Below are 18,797 nucleotides of genomic sequence, written 5' to 3'. Positions count from 1 at the left end.
ATTTACACTTCCCTGGTGATTAATGATGATGTTGCACATCTTTTCATACGTTTGTGGGCAATTCGTATATCTTATTTGGAGAAATGTCTATTAAAGTCCTTTATCTAGTTTTTAATCAGCATGTTTGTTTTTTTGTTTTTGTTGAGTTGTAGGAGTTCTTTATAAATTCTGGATATTAATGTGTTATCAGATAAATGATTGGCAAATATGTTCTTTCATTCTGTGGGTTGCCTTTTCACCATGTTGATTGTTTCCTTTGTCACACAGAAGCTTTTAAGTTTGACATAGTCCCATTTGTCTATTTTCTGTTTTGGTGTCATAGTCAAGAAATCAATGCCCATTCCAATGCCATAAAGCTTTTTCCATTTTCCTTTCAGGGTTTTACAGTTTGGGATCTTACATTTAGGATTTTGTCCATTTTGAGGTAACTTTTGTATATGGTATAAGGTAAGAGCCCAAATTCATTCTTTTGCATGTGGATATCCTGTTTTCCCAACAGCATTTGTTGAGGAGATTATCTTTACCCACTGTGTAGCCTTGTCAAAGATTATTTGACAATATATGTGAGGGTTTATTTCTGGACTCTATTCTGTCTTTATGCCAGTATCATACTGTTTTGATCACTATAGCTTTGCAATATGTTTTGAAATCGGAATGTGTAAGGCCTCCAGTTTTTTTTTTCCCTACAAGATTGCTTTGGCTCTTTGGGGTCCTTTGAGATTTTGAGGAGGGACCTGTAAGTAGAATCAGATGTCACTCCTTTGATCATGTCACATTTTATAGCAAAAGAGGGATCATCAAGGGTGGGTCTGACCTATTCAGATGAGCCCTTTGAAGCCTGGAGTTTCATGTACTCCGCTGGTCTGGAAGAAAGCAAGCCCCGTCAGCTCTTCATATCCACGGTTCCACACGCATGGATTAAACCAACTGCTTACCAAAAATATAGTATTTGTGGAATGCAGAACCCGCAGATCTGGAGAGTGGATGCTGCCTCTTCCTACCCACGGGTTCTGCAGGGCCGACTGCAGGTCAGGAGAATCTGCTGATTTTGCTATCTGCACAGGTCCCAGGACCCAGGACCAATCCCCCACAGATACCAACCAGGAAAGGACGCATCTATGTTGTGATGTGCTGAAGAAGCTGGGAAACCTCTAGGAGGAGACAGGGACTCCTGGTTGATGGCCAAGAAGGAATTGAATGCTGCCAAATACTGAATGAGTTTGGAAGAGGATTCCAAGCTGCAGATGAGAATGTAGCTGACTGACACCTCAATTTCAGCCTCCTGAGACCATGAGCAGAGAATCTGCCAGGCAGTGCTGGCTTCTGACCTACAGAACTGTGAGCAAAAGTCAGGCATTATTTTCAGCCACTGAGTTTGTGGTAGTTTTGAAACCTGACCAATTGTCCCAGAAAACTGATGTTTATCATTTCTTTTGAATAAACATAGAAATTGACCCTCTCAGTTTTAAAACTTGAGAAAGTTACATTTGTCTTATCTAAGTTCCTTTCTCAGGAAACCAACCCTCAGCACTCCCAGGTAGTATCAAGGAGCTGAAACTTACAAGCTCACAGCCTCTGGAGGATGAGTGGCCAGGCCCTCAACCCTCATGATTGCTGAGCACCACCTGCTGCCTGTTGACCAACTCCTCTTCCTCATTCCTCCCTAATTACTGTTTTCCTGCATGTAGTTACATTTCTTCCCTTCTATATAAACCCCCAATTTTAGATAGTCAGAGAGATGGACTTGAGACTGAATTCCCATCTCCTCAGCTGCAGCACCCAATTAAAGCTTTCTTCCCTGCCAGTACTGGTTGTCTTGATGACTGGCTTTCTGTGCTGTGAGCAGCAGGATCTAGACCAAATCCTTGGTGTTTTGGTAACTGTTTGTTATGCAACAACAGAAAACTAGTATAGGGGGTGCAAACACAATATGTATTTGTTTATCTGTATACACTCCTCTGTCCTCTGCTAGATTTTTTTTTTTTTTTTTTTGGCAGGATCTTGCTGTCACCCAGACTGGATGGAGTTCAGTGGTGCGATCCTGGTTCATTGCGGCCTCCACCTCTTGCACTCAATTGATACTCCTATCCCAGCCTCCCAAGTAGCTGGGACTACAGGCATGCACCACTGGGCCCGGCTAATTTTTGTATTTTTTGTAGAGATGGAGTTTTGCCATGTTGCCCAGGTTGATCTCAAACTCCTGGCCTCAAGCAATCTGCCCGCCTTGGCCTCCTGATGTGCTAGGATTACAGGCGTGAGCCACCACACTTGGCCTCCGTTTCTAATAAGAGTAAATCTGCTTTGCATACTGGTGGGCAATTTGGCTTTTTCACTCAATAATATAGCTTACATTTTTATATCAAAACACAAATCTACTCATTCTATTTCACATGTTGGAAGCTGAACTTCCGGGTTCCACTCCGTTCCTGGCATCCAGACTCTTACAGGCTGCTCTGATGCTACTCACTGCTCTGTATCTTGTGGCTCAGTGAAGAAGAAAGGGGACTCTTGAGCCAACAAGAAGAGTTAGGGCTGGTCGGGTGGAGAGCGGGTGTAGGTCTTGGGTCCTTCCTCCTTCCAGAGGGAGGTGGCTGCTGTAGAGACAGCCTCAGCCCCTTTCCCTGAGCAGGGTGACCACATTGGTGAAGGCCTCTAGAATGTTTCTAGCATGTCTTGGTGTTGAACTGCTCCACTGAGGACATTACATGGGCTCAAGGTTTCAATTTCCTCCATCCAGAAAAGATGGACGTCTCTAATACTAATTAAGTATGCCTAGGATGAGCGGGGCCTCTCTTAGGACCAGGGGGCATCTGCCCAAGCGCATTGTGAAATTGAAGCATAAATGCCCAGTGAGGGCCAAGTCAGGACAGTCACAGTAGAGCCAACAATGGTGACCTCTCCTTCCCAAACCTCTAAGGGGCCCGCTGGGTTTAAGCGGGCCTGCAAATCTGCACCATCCTTGGCGATGGCCCTGGAGGCAGCCTGTGTGTCAGGGAAATGTCAGAAGCATGGCAGCCACCTGCTGTAAGAATAGAAGGCCCTGGGAGCCTAGGCGGCTGGTGCATCTGACAGAAGCCTGGAACCCAAGCCGCTCCTTCATGTCCTGGCAGAGACCTGGCAGAGACTTGCCAGGGACCTCCCACCGTTAAACACTGTGCTAGGTTGGCCAGGCGCGGTGGCTCACGCCTGTAATCCCAGCACTTTGGGAGGCCGAAGCAGGCAGATCACGAGGTCAGGAGATCGAGACCATCCTGGCTAACACGGTGGAACCCTGTCTCTACTAAAAATACAAAAAATTAGCTGGGCGTGGTGGTGGGCGCCTGTAGTCCCAGCTGCTCGGGAGGCTGAGGCAGGAGAATGGCGTGAACCTGGGAGGCAGAGCTTGCAGTGAGCCAAGATTGTGCCACTGCACTCCAGCCTGGGCGACAGAGCGAGACTCTGTCTCGGGGAAAACAAACAAACAAACAAAAAAAACACTGTGCTAGGTTTTGCCTGTTTGGTTGTTTAGCAGGAAAAAAAGAAAAGAAAAGAAAAGAAAAACAAACAGAAATAAATACATACATACATACATACATACATACATACATACATACATACTGACCAAGGATATCTGTTGGTGAGCAGAACAAAACTCTGCCCCTACAGTTTCATTCTGTGACACACAAGACCTCAGTGGGTGAAAGATACTTTGGTGTCAAACTAGAGGGGAGAGGGATTGGGAGGATGAGAAGTGGGAGTTTTATTCAGAGAAGTTAAGGAAAACCTCACGAAAAAGCCACGCGAGGAACACACAAGGAAGGAGGTGACAGTCAGATGCAGGGGTCTTGGGCGAGAACATTCCAGGCCAAGGGAGCAGCAGGTGCCAGGCCCTGAGGCGGGGCAGGCCTGGAGCACTGGGCAACCCACGTGCCACATGGAGGCAGTGGCTCTCACCACCATCCTGGCCTCTGGAGTCCTTCACATGAGTCACAGAAGAAAAACTTGTTATATCTGAGTATTATTTTTGTGATCTTACTCTTTGATTTAAAACATTTTTTATTGCAGACATTTTATTTATTTATTTATTTATTTTGTATTTATTGAGATGGAGTCTCGCTCTGTCATCCAGGCTGGAGTACAGTGGCGCAATCTCGGCTCACTGCAACCTCTGCTCCCTGGGTTCAAGCAATTGTCATGTCTCAGCCTCCCTAGTAGCTGGGATTACAGGTGTGCACTATCATGCCTGGCTAATTTTTGTATTTTTATTAGAGTCGGGGTTTTGCCATGTTGGCCAGGCTGGTCTCGAACTCCTGACCTCAAGTCCTCCGCCCACCTTGGCCTCCCAAAGTGCTGGGATTACAGGCATGAGTCACTGTACCCAGCCAACAGTTTACACAAAAGTGGCTGGGTGTGGTGGCTCATCCCACTAATCCCAGCATGTATTGTTCAAGCTCAGTAGTTCACCACCAGCCTGGGCAATGTGGCGAATCCCTGTCTCTACAAAAAAAAAAGAAAAGAAAAAAAGAAAAAAAATTAGCCGGGGGTGGTGACATGCACCTGTGGTCCCAGCGACTTAAGAGGGTGAGGTTGGAGAATCACTTGAGCTTGGGAGGCAGAGGTTGCAGTGAGCCAAGATTGAGCCACTGGACTCCAGCCTGGGTGACAGAGCAAGACGACCCTGTCTCAAATAAAATAAAATAAATACTAAAGTAAACATACACAAAAGTAGAGAAGAGATAATATAAAGCCCTACACATCCACCCCCTGCCATCAGCAATTACCAGCATTGGGGTGGCACCGTCTTCCGCCACACGTGGCTTCAGAACAATGCCCAAATCCAAGCATGACAAGAAAGTCCCTAACCAAAACTGCCAAGAAAGGCTTGGAATTGAAACAACACCTGACAGAAGAGCTTTGGAAACGTGTGGACACTGATAAGTACCTTTTCATCTCTCTGTGGCCAACACGAGGAACAGCAAGCTGAAGGACATCCGGAATGCCTGGAAGCACAGCCAGATGTTCTTTGGCAAAAACAAGGTGATGATGGCGGCCTTGGGTCGGAGCCCATTGGGTGAGTGCAAAGACAACCTACACCAGGTCAGCAAAAGGTTGAGGGGTGAAGCGGATCTCCTGTTCACCAACCACAGGAAGGAGGAGGTGAATGAGTGGTTCACAGAATACACGGAAATGGACTACAGGTGAGCTGTAACAAAGCAGCTTTCACCGTGAGCCTGGACCCAGGGCCCCTGAAGCAGTTCCCCATTCCATGAAGCCACAGCTGAGGCAGCCGGGCCTGCCCACCACCTTTGAGAGAGGTGTGGTGACCCTGCTGTCCGACAACAAGGTGTACAAGGAGGGCCACCTGCTGGCCCCGGAGCAGGCTGGTGTTCTGATGCTTTCTGCGTATGAGATGGCTGAATTTAAGGTGACCATCAAATATATGCGGGATGTACAGTCGGGAAGGGTCCAGCAGATGGGAGACGACCTGCCAGAGAGTGCGTCCAACTCAGCAGAAGAATCAGACTCAGACGATGATGACTGAAAGGCACTCAGGACTGAAGGTCTCCTGGAACCTTCTGGATCTCACTGGACCACACAGGACTACTGCCACCCCTCTAGAGAGAGCAGCTTATTTGGCTTTTGACAGGGAGTGATGGGCACTGACTATTCCTGTAAAGAACAAAGCTTTGCAGGATGTCAAATAAAGTTAAAAAAAAAATTACCAACATTGCTCAGTTTTGCTTCATATATTATTCCCCTCCCAGCTTTTGTCTATTGCTTTGCTAGAGTACTTAAAGGAAATCCCAGAAGACAATACATCATTTTACCCATATTTGATTCTTTGTATTCCACCAACATAAGGACATTTTATTTATTTATTTATTTATTTATTTATTTATTTATTTATTTATTTTGTTGAGACGGGGTCTTACTGTGACCCAGCCTGGAGTGCAATGGCCATCATGGCTCACTGCAGCCTCCTGGGTAGCTGGGACTATGGGCAGCACCACCATGCCTGGCTAGGTTTTAAAATTTTCTGTAGAGTTGAGGTCGTGCTATGTTGCCCAGGCTGGTCTCAAACTCCCAGGCTCACATGATTCTCCGGCCTCAGCCTCCCAAAGTGCTGGGATTACAGGCATGAGCCACCACACTCAGCCAATAAATTTTTTAAAAATTATCATTATCACGCCCAACAAAATTAACAGTACTCCCTTAATATCTAACCCCTTGTCAGTTTTTCAATTTCTCTTGTCTCAAAATGTCTTTTGCCAGGTGGCTTGTTCGAGTCAGCATTCAGACAAGGTCTTTGTGGTTGCTTCTGTTGTGTCTCCAAGTCCCTTTTGACCTGGACTCCCTCTTTGGTGACTTCCTGTCTGGTGCTGCAGTTCCTGCGTGCTGAGCACCTCTCCTTGCCCCCTCAATCAGCGCCTGAGACAACCCTCTGAAAACTGCACACACATACAGAGTCTAGGGCTTGGGGGGTGACCACGTCTTCTTTCTGCCTTGAAGATTAGACACCTGTGTGCTGGAGCAACCAGGATGACCACAAAGCAAGACGCACAGGTACCCACACCAGGGCAGGTGACGGCGGCTCAATGCATGGATTCACAGTCGGGCTGCACCCCAGTGCTTGGGCCCGCAGCTCTCCAGGGGCGTCACTTGCTGCCCCTGCCCCGCCAACTCCCACCAAACAACCAAAGGAGCACAACCAAAACAGAACACGGCACTTCCAAAGGGCAGATCCTAATCCAGGGCAGCCTAGCCTTGCCTCCTGAGGTACAAGAGCAGGGATTCATGAGACCCCGATGATGTGGCGGCCAGCGATGTCCATCCTTTCTAGGACTCACGGGTCTAAGTGAGGCAGGAGAATAGGGTATGGACGCAGGGAACCTAAGGCCGTTTCACGCGGACTTCCTAGAACTATATTGAAAGGAAAACTCTAACTTTCCACGCCTAAGTAACAAAAGGACCAGAGGTTACTCCCTTGGCAAACCCCCCACCTTTTCTGTGGGGCCGAAGGGAAATTGGCTGTCCACAACCAATCAGACTGATTGCCGCCAGTCTTCCTTTGCATAGAAGTCCAACTTTGTAACTTTCACTTTAGCCTCTTAACCTTAGCTTTTTGCAACCAATCAGATGTTTGCACAGGAGTGTGACCTTTGTAACTTCACTTCAGCCTGTGGTTGGCTGCTTTCCGCAACCAATCAGACCGATTATGGGCCACCACTTTATTTACATGAGGGGAGCACATGAGTGGCCAACGGGAAACCTCTAGCGGGTATTTGGACCGAGAAGATTCTATAACGCAGCCCTTGAGCCTGCTCAGGCCGCTCCCACACTGTGGAGAGTACTTTCGTTTTCAATAAATCCCTGCTTTCGCTGCTTCCTTTTCTCCCTGCTTTGCAGCACGTTTTGTCCAATTCTTTGTTCAAAAGGCCAACAATCTGGACAACTTGCAGTTAGGACCCTCTACCAGTAACACGACCACTTCCCTTGTATGAGCTCATTTGATGTTCACCACCTACAAGGTCAGGGCTAATATGAGCTCTACTTTTCAGATGAGGAAACTGAGGCACAGAGAGGTAAAGTACCGTTAAGTCTGGTGGACAGACCCTTAAACTCAGGCCGCCCTGCGGCGGCGCCCTTTCTTTACCCCAGAGCAGGGGTGCTGAGACATATATGAGCACCCTGGGGAAGCCCCCAGGAGAAACAGGAAGGACCGGCTTTAGGAGGAGAGAGAGGGCAGAGGGTGCGGGGAGAGGCAGAAAGCCAGGGGCGCAGCGGCGGAGCTCTGGCGCTGGAGCCAAGGTATAGGGGCTGCGGGGCTGCGGCGGGGACCAGCCTCCCCAGCCGGCCCTCCTCCCCTCCTGAGCTTCTGTCCATCGGGAGTGGGCTCCATGGCTCCCTTCCGCCTCCAACCCCTGAAAAGCAAGACGAGGCTGAGCTCGGAGCACCGAACTGCCCCCCAGAGCGCCCGGCCACCCTCACGACTCGCGACGAGCGCGGACTCCCCAAGCCAGACGTTTCCTCCTGAGGTGCCCCGCAGAGGGGTCGCCATTCCTGCTTTTGCCTGCGCCGCGAAAGTGAGCTGTTTTCGCCTCCGTCTGCCCCGCGTGGACTTGCCAGCATTGCCGCCTCCCACCGCGACGGCAGCCTCGGCCCAGCAGCCACCGCAGTTGTCTGGATCCGGATTCCTCCTAGGCCGGCGCCTCCTGGTGCTGCCTGGGAACCCCGCAGACGCGCGCCTCAGGACCCCTGAAACACGGGCCCGCGGGGACCCCCAGTTCTGCAGCCGCAGTCATGAGGCCCCGCCAGGGTGGCGACGGTTCGCTTCAGCCCGGGCCTCCCCTGTGGCTCCGAGCGCCGAGGGGAAGGTGCGGGCGCCCCACTCTCTGCGGGGACTGGACTCCGCACACACGCGCTGGGCCTCGCGCCCCGAAAGGAGGCTCTGGGGCCGCCCCGCTCCTCTGGGCATTTTCTGGCACCGAAAGTGAGGAGCGAGCCCCCCAGCCGAGCACGGCTGACTCGGTTTCCCCGGCACAGGCTGCAGGCTGCTTGCCCGGCGCTGACTCCTTTCCCAGCGACTCCCGAGGGGTGGCTGTCCCCTTGCTCGGAGCCGGCGTCCCCAGCAGCGCGCCCAGGCCCTCCGTGTGGCCCGCTCATTCCCGCGGCCCGGCCGACTCCGCCGACGGCCCATGCAGATGGCCTCGGGCCCGGCGATCTGGTATTCACAGCGCAAAATGGCATTTGAATATTCATTGTGCGCATGCAGCATTTTCCAGAGAACACACAAAGATCTCTCACCACAATTATTTTGCTCCAGCTTTAAAATATTAGCTGTCACTTCTTTCACGGATCTTGTGAGAAAGTAGTCTTTTTTTCTTTAACTCTTTTTCCCTTGAACGAAATTACCACCTCATTCATGGCTCTTTGTGGCCACCTAATCTTGGGATTATGCCAGTGACATGACCACAAAGCAGCATGACTGACGTACCTGACAGCTCTGGCTGGTGACACGGCGGCCACAGTGAGAGGCAGCCTTTGTGGAATGAGTTCCACTGCCGCCCGCCTCGCAGGGAAGCCGGGCAGGAAGGTGTCGCCGAGAGCTGCCCGGGGACCGTCCCCACCGGCGGGGACGTTTGCTTTTAACTCGAGGGCCCTGCGCACTGAGGAGCAAGGATGCCGGGGCACACCCACCTGATTCCCCCATTGTTGCCCAACATAAAACGTCTGCACCCCCGTTTGGTTTGTAACTGTACAGTAAAGCAGCCAGGTCTGGGGACTTGGGTCCCACAGTGGAGGCCCTAGTCAGCCTTCCCCAGGCCCTCCCCACGACCGCCCCAGCCTGGTACCAACGCAAGCCCTGTGCAGCCATGCCAAGTGCAGGCACAACACAACACGTGCTGGCAGCAGATCCACTCAATTGTACATGCACCGGGCCCCATGAAGACCCCACACTTTTGATTCCAGCTTAGCACATGGGAACTTACCTGGGATCAGCCATTCACAGGGCTTCACTAGCTTCTGATGTGTTGAGTTGGTTATATTCTCTGACTTTCGGTCTCTCCTCCACCTTTTCTTTTCAGACCACAGAAATAATACATATTATTCAAAAATCAAACCTGACAGACCTAACGTGAACAATAAACATCCTGCCATCCGCCGTCTCAAAGGCACCCTGCTTTCTCTGCCTGCAGGTGTTCCCTGAAGTGTTCTCGGTGCACATGCATCCAACATGAGTAATTTTCCTTACAGAAAAGGATCACACTATACATACTGTTTACACCTTTTAAATTTTATTCTTTTGGTCATCTTTGCAATGATTAACATATTTTAGTAACTGATCTTTAATCAGTTTTAGGGGTAGCCTCAGGCTTAGGCTCTGGATGGGAACTGGCCCATCACCCTCCTTAGCACCCAAGAAAACAATGGCCTTCTTCATGGTCTAAAGATTTAAATAACTGGAAACATTTAAAACCTCTTAGGTGGCTTAAGATTGCTATTAAACTAACAGAGAGAAAAATATTTGTCGTGCAATACAGCAACCAGCAGCCACACCACTGAAGGTATCCAAGCAAGAGCGGGTGTTGGACAGCAGCCCTGAGCTAAAAACTGAGAGGTGACAGTGTGCTGGCAGCCCTCACTCACTCTTGGCGCCTTCTCGGCCTGGGCGCCCACTCTGGCCATGCTTGAGGAGCCCTTCAGCCGGCAGCTGCACCGTTGGAGCCCCTCTCTGGGCTGGCCAAGGCTGGAGTGGCTCCCTCTGCTTGCGTGGAGGTGTGGAGGGAGAAGCGTGGGCAACACTGGGGCTGCGCCCTGTGCTTGTGGGCCAGTGCCAGTTCCGGGTGGGTGTGGGCTTGGCGGCCCGCATTCGGAGCGGCCGGCCCCAGGCAGTGAGAGGCTTAGCACCCGGGCCAGCAGCTGCAGAGGGTGCACCGGGTCCCCCAGCAGTGCTGGCCCGCTGGCGCTGTGCTCAAATTCTCACGGGGCCTCAGTTGCCTCCGGACAGGGCTGGGCTCGTGACCTGCAGCCCGCCATGCCCCAGCCGCCCCCCTGCCGTGGGCTCCTGCGCAGCCGAGCCTTCCCGACGAGCACCGCCCCCTGCTCCGCGGCACCCTAACCCATCACCTGCCCAAGGGCTGAGGAGTGCGGGCGCAGGGTGCCGGACTGGTGGGCAGCTCCACCTGTGCCCCGCTGTGGGATCCACTAGGTGAAGCCAGCTGGGCTCCTGAGTCTAGTGGGGACTTGGAGAACCTTTATGTCCAGCTAAGGGATTGTAAATACACCAATCAGCACTCTGTGTCTAGCTCAAGGTTTGTAAACACACCAATCAGCACCCTGTGTCTAGCTCAAGGTTTGTAAATGCACCAATCAGTGCTCTGTGGGGACTTGGAGAATATTTGTGTCTAGCTCATAGATTGTAAACACACTAATCAGCACCCTGTCACAACGGACCAATCAGCTTTCTGTAAAACAGACCAATCAGCTCTCTGTAAAATGGACCAATCAGCAGGATGTGGGTGGGGCCAGATAAGGGAATAAAAGCAGGCTGTCCAAGCCAGTAGTGGCAGTCTGCTGGTGTCCCCTTCCACGCCGTGGAAGTGTTGTTCTTTTGCTCTTTGCAATAAATCTTGCTGCTGCTCCCTGTTTGGGTCTGCACTGCTTTTATGAGCTGTAACACTCATCGTGAAGGCGTGCAGCTTCACTCCTGAGCCAGCGAGACCACGAACCCACCAGAAGGAAAAAACTCAGAACAAACTTCGGACACACTGCCTTTAAGAACTGTAACACTCACCACGAGGGTCCACAGCTTCATTCTTTAAGTCAGTGAGACCAAGAACCCACCAATTCCGGACACAAAACAACCATAGAAATCTGTCCAGGTCTTTTTCTCACAGAGGACCTCCAGGGTGACCAGCCCAGAAGGTAACTAAATCGCTTTGCTTGCTCAGCTTCCGTTTCCTCATGGTGTGCACCAAATTAGAACACACTTCGTGTGCAAAGCTGACATTCCTGTGTGAAGCTACCTGGTTATTCTGAGAACTCACATGCTGTGCTGGTGAGAGAAAACTTCAATTTTGTTTCTAATTGGAAATGAGTAACTGAAATTGTTCTCCCATATTTTCTTCTGGGACTCTTCGTTTTATTTCTACATGTGATTCACCTGGAAGATATTTTGGGCCAACCCATCTCTTTCTCACTGAAATGTTGCCATTTACCATCTACTAAATTTCTGTGTGTATTTGGGTCTTTCTGGATTCCATTCTGTTTCACTGATCTTTTCATAAGCCAGTCTCACCCAGGCTGCTTTAATTACTGTTAGGATTGGATGTGGCTCCACGAGTTTCCACTGAGAGAAGACCTGGGATTCCAGCAGGCAGAGGCTGACATACAAGCTTAGTTGTTGCTATGTTTCTTCATAATAGCTTCCATCCTGAATTAAACCCAACCACCAAACATGGCAGAAATGGACCACCAGCAGAAGACGACACATGTGAATCCTGAGGACTGGTCCCTTCCAGAGAGAACTCCTAGGACGAGGTGGAGGCTCCCACCGTCTCTCCGAGGGAGCACACATCTCCTCACCTTGATGTCAGCACCAGGAGGCTGACAGTGACATCCTGTGTGGTGTGCCCAGTAGAACCAGACGCCATCACTCTCCCTCTGCAGCACATCCTGGCTGTCCTGTTGGCACCAACATGCCAACCTGAGAACCACTTTTCTACTTGAATCAACACCTTGTAGCTATCATTATTGGAAAGGCATTAAATGTAGAAATTGGTTTAGGGAGAACTGACAGCTTTAGTTATTATTATCTTCTACTTTAACACAAAATATGCGTTCCTCATAAGCTTCACATTCCCAAGGTAAAATCGGGCTAATGGGTAAAGGAGTTTGGGGCTGACTACTCAAAATCTTTGCAACTCTGTAACTAACACCAAGAAGAATTGGGCCAAAGCGGTAGCTCATGCTTGTAATCCCAGCACTTTGGGAGGCCAAGGTGGAAGGATTCCTTGAGCCCAGAAGTTTGAGACCAGCCTGGGCAACATAGCAAGACCCCTTCTCTACAAAAAATACAAAAATCAGCCAGGTGTGGTGGTGCACCCCTGTAGTCCCAGCTACTTGAGAGGCTGAGAAGGATGGATCACTTCAGCCCAGGAGTTCAAGGTCACAGTGAGCTACGATCGTGCTACTGCACTCTGGCCTGGGTCACATAGTGAGACCCTGTCTCTCAAAATAAAATAAAATTGCCATACCAACCCTCATAAAATTCTGGCACAGTTAAAAAGACATGTAAAATCTTGATATAGATATATGCTAAATGTAGGGTTTTTTTTGTTTTTTGTTTTTTGTTTTTTGAGACAGAGTCTTACTCTGTCTCCCAGGCTGGAGTGCAGTGGCACGATGTTGGCTCACTGCAAGCTCCATCTCCCAGGTTCACGCCATTCTCCAGCCTCAGCCTCCCAAGTAGCTGGGGACTACAGGCGCCCACCACCACACCCAGCTAATTTTGTTTTTGTATTTTTAGTAGAGACGGCGTTTCACCGTGCTAGCCAGGAGGGTCTCAATCTCCTGACCTCGTGATCCACCCGCCTTGGCCTCCCAAAGCGCTGGGATTACAGGCGTGAGTCTGGCCAGCTAAATGTAGGATTTAAACAAAGGTCAGGCCACCCTCAGACCCACTGACGGCAGGGACGGGCAGCTGGGCCACTACCCGTGTCTGGGAGAGTTCCTAACAAGCTACTGAAACAGCGTGGGAGGCTGGGCACCTGCAGAGCTCCCCCTCTGCTGGGGGAAATGCTGCCTGGACTGCTGCGGCCCCAGCCCCATCCCCACTCATGGGCGCTTTTCACGCTACGGAAGAAGGCCCCCGGTGCCATCCGGTAAGTCACTCCTACTCAAGTCTCCGATGTGCTCCAGGGGAACCTGACAGTTTCCTTTGTATACACGTCACACATTTCTAAGCGTATTTCTGCTGTTTTGTCTTCGGCTGTTTTCTGGCGGTTATTTCCTTATGTATAGGAAGACTATTGATTTGTATATATCAATTTGGCACCATCGCATTCCTAGGTACACATCTCTTACTGCTTATCATTTCCAGGAGGAATTCTCTTGGAATTCCCTATCAACAATGAAGGCAGCTGTGAATGACATGTTGGCCTCCCTCTTTCAGATCTTTCGCAGCTCATCTCCTCCCGTCCTCCAGGGCCAGGTGGCCATCAGAGGCCCCTCCTGCCATGCGGTATGCAGCTGTGGTGAACAGTCCTGGCCTGCTCCCGACTTCAGTTTTAAGCGTCTCTTCACTCACATGGTGCGCGTTTGGCTTGAAATATAAATGCACTGCTATGTTAAACCAGTGTCCACATCCTCTTGACATTTCCATTGCCTAAAGACACAGAGGCCTCCCTGGACAACGCATCCATTTTCTCACAAGGTCTGAGCCCCACCACACGCTGGTTCTGCTCTGGGCACCAAGGCTTTGGAGGTGACCACAGCCCTGGTCCCTACTTCGTGGTACTTCTGGTTTAATGAGCAGAACAGACGCTCAACAGAATCGTCCAGCAGTTCCTCACTAGCGGATGGGCCATCTTCCCTGAGGACCTGGCAGGCAGGAGACATCCTCCTGCTGGGGAAGGTGTCCTGGTGGAAGACAGGAGGTGTTGGGGTCCAAGTGGGGAAGAAGCTGCCCTACTCCAAGGGTATGAGGGTGGATGTGACATGAGGAGCAAGTGAGGGGAAACAAGGCTGCAGAGACACAGGACGAGGGCGAGCAGGCTCCACCAGCAGAGCACATGGAGCTCTCTAGACACTTCCATAAAGACAGGGCCAGGGTGGCTGCTGAAGACCAACTTCCAAGACTGAAAGTACACGTCGTACGGAGACAGAGGTGGCCTCTGCAAAACTGTGATGTGGCAAGGCCTGGCCTCTGCACCCTCCCCAGATCTCCCAGCAGCCTTTCTGTCCACGTTGGACACATTCTGAGGACGCCCCTGGGAGTCTGCTCAGATGATGTGGGTTCCTTCCCTGCCCTGCCTCAGCGTCTCGTGCACGGCAAGGCATAAATGACCACCTCTCCTCACACTGATTCGACAGAAGGGCGATTTCGTGGGGCAACCAAAACGTAAGCAGAATCTGGCTGCACTCAGTGGGGATGGGGCTGCGGGAGTCCTTCCCCCTCTGAAGTCATACCGGGAAGTGGGCTGCCTGGCCTGGCTCTCCATGCCAACATGCTCACAGAACCTACCTGCCAGTGACATATGCTCCTGTGCATCTTCTGGGTGGGTACAGGACACAGCAGGATGAGAACTGTCATGAACGCACCAGGGAGGATTCTGGCTCCAACCGCGGCTTTGCTTGCTCAACTCTACCTTCACTCAGTGCCACTCTCCAAAGCCCAAAGCCTTGGCTGTCAGCCTCCAGAGTTGGGTTCTCTTTTCAGGGGTGCTAGCATCCTCACTGCACCCCTCTCCCATCTTGACAAGCAAATCCCTTAAAGACCAGATGGGTCATGTTTACTTTCATTTCCATAATCTCCCTTACTGTTCCCCAAGTTCTGAATCCTTCTACTCCTTTATATTGGCATGTATTTAACTTACAGGATCTTTTACCAGTGCACCTACATTTACACGGAGGCATAAAATTAAAAATGTGGCCAGGCACGATGGCTCACGCCTGTAATCCCAGCACGTTGGGCAGCTGAGGTGGGCGGATCATGAGGTCAGAATCCAGCCTGGCCAACATGGTGGAAACCCATCTCTACTAAAAATACAAAAATTAGCTGGGCGTGGTGGTGGGCGCCTGTAATCCCAGCTACTCAGGAGGCTGAGGCAGAAGAATCGCTTGAAACCGGAAGGCGGAGATTGCAGTAAACCAAGATCGCACCATTGCACTCCAGCCTGGGCAACAAAAGCAAAACTCTGTCTCAAAAAAAAAAAAAAAATAGTGAAAGTGAAACAAAAGATGGGAGTGTGTGTTTTATTAAAGGTTAAAAGAGTTTTTAATCACAAAACATCAACAGTTGTTGGCTTGTCTCAATCTTTTATAAGCAACTATTTACCACCAAGGTGGCTGATTTCAAAGAGCTGGTTATATCTGCAGTGATGTTCCTCTTTAATTAAACACCCGCTGTGTTAGTTATCTGATGCTGTGGAACGAATTTACACAGGCGCCAAGGCTTCAAACAACAAGCATGGATTTTCCAGCATCTGGGATCGGGAATCCAGGCACAGCTTAGCTGGGTCCTCTGTTGTGGGCTCTCAGGCTGCAGGTATGGTGTCACCTGAAACGGGGTCTCATCTGAGGCCCCACTGAGGAAGGACCTACTTCCAAGTGCCTTCACTTGATGCCAGCAGGATCCACTTCCTTCTGACCTGCTGGGCTAGGAGCCTCAGTTTGCAGCTAGCTGCCAGTCAATTCCAGCCTCACTTGATTCCTTGCCATGTGGCCCTCCCTGGGATGGCAGCTTGCTTTACTGAGGCCAGTAAGGGAGGGTCTGGTAGCCAGACAAGAGTTGGAATCTTCTGTGATGGGATCAGGCAGGTGAAATTTCCCTCAATGTGGAGGTCTTCTGTTGGATGGAAACAAGGGGCTGGAGGGAAGGACTGCACAAGGCCACGTGGGGACTATGGTGGGCCCCCTTAGAAGCTGCCTAGGCATCCGCCTATTTCTTACTCTAATAATCCTATTTACAAAGGAACTATTTTTAGAATGGCATTGCTCTGAACGTTTTTATAGTTATCTGTTCATTCTCCTATCCATGCTCAGGTAATATAGGAAATAGTGTAAAAACACAAAACAAGTCAACAAACTAATCCTTAAAGAAAAATAAATTTGTATCAAACAATTTCCCCAAAAGTGGTCCTGTGGGATTTTTGGACTTAGAAGGAGGTGTGGAGCAAGGAGTCCTAAGTGTGTATGGCAGTGACAGGTGAACTGACAAGAAGCTGGGCCTGTGTTTGTGGGGTTCGCAAAGTCGCAAAGTGGCATTTTGAAATTCAATAAAAGCCAACTAGCAAACCCAAAAACTTACATAAAAGTTAAAGAGTGAGTAAAATTTATCAGATGCCAAGTGAATCTGCTCTGAGAGTTTAGGAAGCATCAGTATGAAACCCATACATCCTAACCGAGTTGGGTAGCAAAAACGTGCAGTGGCCTGGAAATGCACCTTTAAGAGAACTGACAAGTGGGTTTTCATTAATGAAAAAGACATATTAAAAAATTATCTAATTCAGGAAGAGGCTGGGAAAATAGTTTTTCTCTTTAGAGCAAGGCTTTCATCAACCTTCTATAAAATAATCTATCATGTTAAGTATCAAAATTTAAGAAATTAATACTGAATTGAAAAGGGGGAATGTTAGTTAAGAAAGAGAACAAGTTCACAGTTGTTCACACACCGGAGCCACTGGGCGGTCAGTCACCCTCCTGCAGGCCACGCGAGGCTGTCCAGGTGCTGGGGATACGGGTGAGCAGGGCCAGCCAGGTGTCCTGTCATGCAGAGCTCACATTCCATGGGAGGGAGAGCAAACAGTTGTGAACTTGTGTAATTCTGCGCAGAAATCTGTGTCCCACAAAATCTATGTATTGCATATATAAAATCATCCCAACCTTTATTGAAAACTAAAAACAGATGCCCTCTTACACAGTCTCGTTTCTGGACTCATTAAATCAGTAATGATGCACATTCATCATCACTGAGCTCTACAGAACTTTAAGTTTTGCCTGCAGAATGTCTTACCTGCTTGACAAAAGAAGCATCCTCACTCTTGTGGACTCCAGTAATCTCAGCTGGCAGGACACATTAATTTACAATCTTAGGGCTGCTTTACAACCAAACACAAACTTTTAAAAGCAGCGATATACTAATATTACATTTTCTCTACGCTAAGAACAGTTTCTACCATCTGTAACTGGGTACCTAAGTCAGAAAAAAAACAAGGTTTGAATCCCAGCTCAAACTTTTTAACTGTGTGACTTTTGGTTAATTACTTAACCCCTCTGAGCCTTTCTTTACGTAATACAAGTATCAATTCCATGGGCCATACCAGACCCAGACCCAGCCTCCTATTAATCCGTCCGTCCACAGATGCCACTGTGGACGGACCACCGTAGGAGGAAGGGCTCTGTCCCTCCTCTCCACTCTCAGGTCCCTCTGCCATAAAAAGCCCAATCTCTATAAAGTTGTTGAGAATTAAGTACCACAGCAGACACAGAGCACTTAGGACACCGCTTGGCACATGGGAGGCACCAGTATACATTTAGCTGTTACTACTAGGAAGTATGTCCTGGAGACGCATAAGAAACCGGTAAGAAATCTTGGGGCAAGAGTGGAGGCTTTTCCGAGAAGACAGTGTTTACTGGGAGTGGGGAGAAACAGCTGGGCATCTGCAGCAGGGCGGTGAGCAGACAGCCTTCCAGAACAGCAGAGTGTGGCAAACGCACCGGAGCCACTGGGCGGTCAGTCACACTCCTGCAGGCCACGCGAGGCTGTCCAGGTGCTGGGGATGCGGGTGAGCAAGGCCAGCCAGGTGTCCTGTCATGCAGAGCTCACATTCCACAAGAGGGAGAGCAAACAAGCAGAAACACATGCGGCAGACATGAGGGCCATACCACAATGGACAGTGTGATGTGCGGAGGAGGAGTTTGCCTTGGATGGGGCAGGAGAGCCTCTCTGAGAAGCGGAGCTGGCCACGCCAAAGCCTGGGGAAGAACCTGAGACATGAGCACTGAGCTGGCTGGAAGAGCAGGGAGGCCACTCAGCTGGAGCTCAGGGAGGATGGCAGTGGCCGGGGGTGAGGACCTCTAGACCACAGGGAGGAATCTGGGCTTTATGCCACGTGCAAGCGACTATCCTCACGTATGAGCAGGGAACCTAGGCTCTGGTTTACCTCTTTCAAAAGGTAACTCTGTCTTCTGTGGAGAGAAAGCTCTGGAGCTAAGAGCAAGCAGGTGGTCTGGTGAGGAGACGACTGCAGTGGCCTGAGATGACTGAGCTCAGGCTGCTGTGGCCACCGCTGAGATGGACGGATGAGGATTTCTTAAGAGGCACAATTTAGAGGGAGCAACATGAGGGCTTGAGGGCAAGGAAATGGGTTGGTAGAATGAGGAAAGCAAGTGAAGCCTGTGAGGCAGGGAGGGAAATCAGAAGTTTGAGCTGCCTACATGATAACCAAATAGAAACATCTGGCTGGACCCATGAGTCAGGAGCTCAGAGGAGAAGTGGAGACTCAAGACATCAATGTGGGAAGGGATGGGAAAGAACGGAGACAGATTTCCGATAGAAGGCTTGCTAAAGCCAAGCTTCTGCTGCAACCTTGCCT

The 18,797-nt window shown here is 50.0% G+C and overlaps 1 pseudogene; it reads left to right on the top strand.

Moving 5' to 3' along the window:
- Positions 1–4,806: 4,806 nt before the first annotated feature.
- On the top strand, positions 4,807–5,521 carry LOC116468124 (mRNA turnover protein 4 homolog; annotated as a pseudogene).
- Positions 5,522–18,797: the final 13,276 nt, after the last annotated feature.

This window comes from Hylobates moloch, unplaced genomic scaffold (genome assembly GCF_009828535.3).
Source record: "Hylobates moloch isolate HMO894 unplaced genomic scaffold, HMol_V3 SCAFFOLD_5, whole genome shotgun sequence".
Lineage (NCBI taxonomy): Eukaryota > Metazoa > Chordata > Mammalia > Primates > Hylobatidae > Hylobates > Hylobates moloch.
The sequence above is the reverse complement of the archived record's forward strand: the minus strand, read 5'-3'. Positions and strand labels throughout refer to the sequence as shown.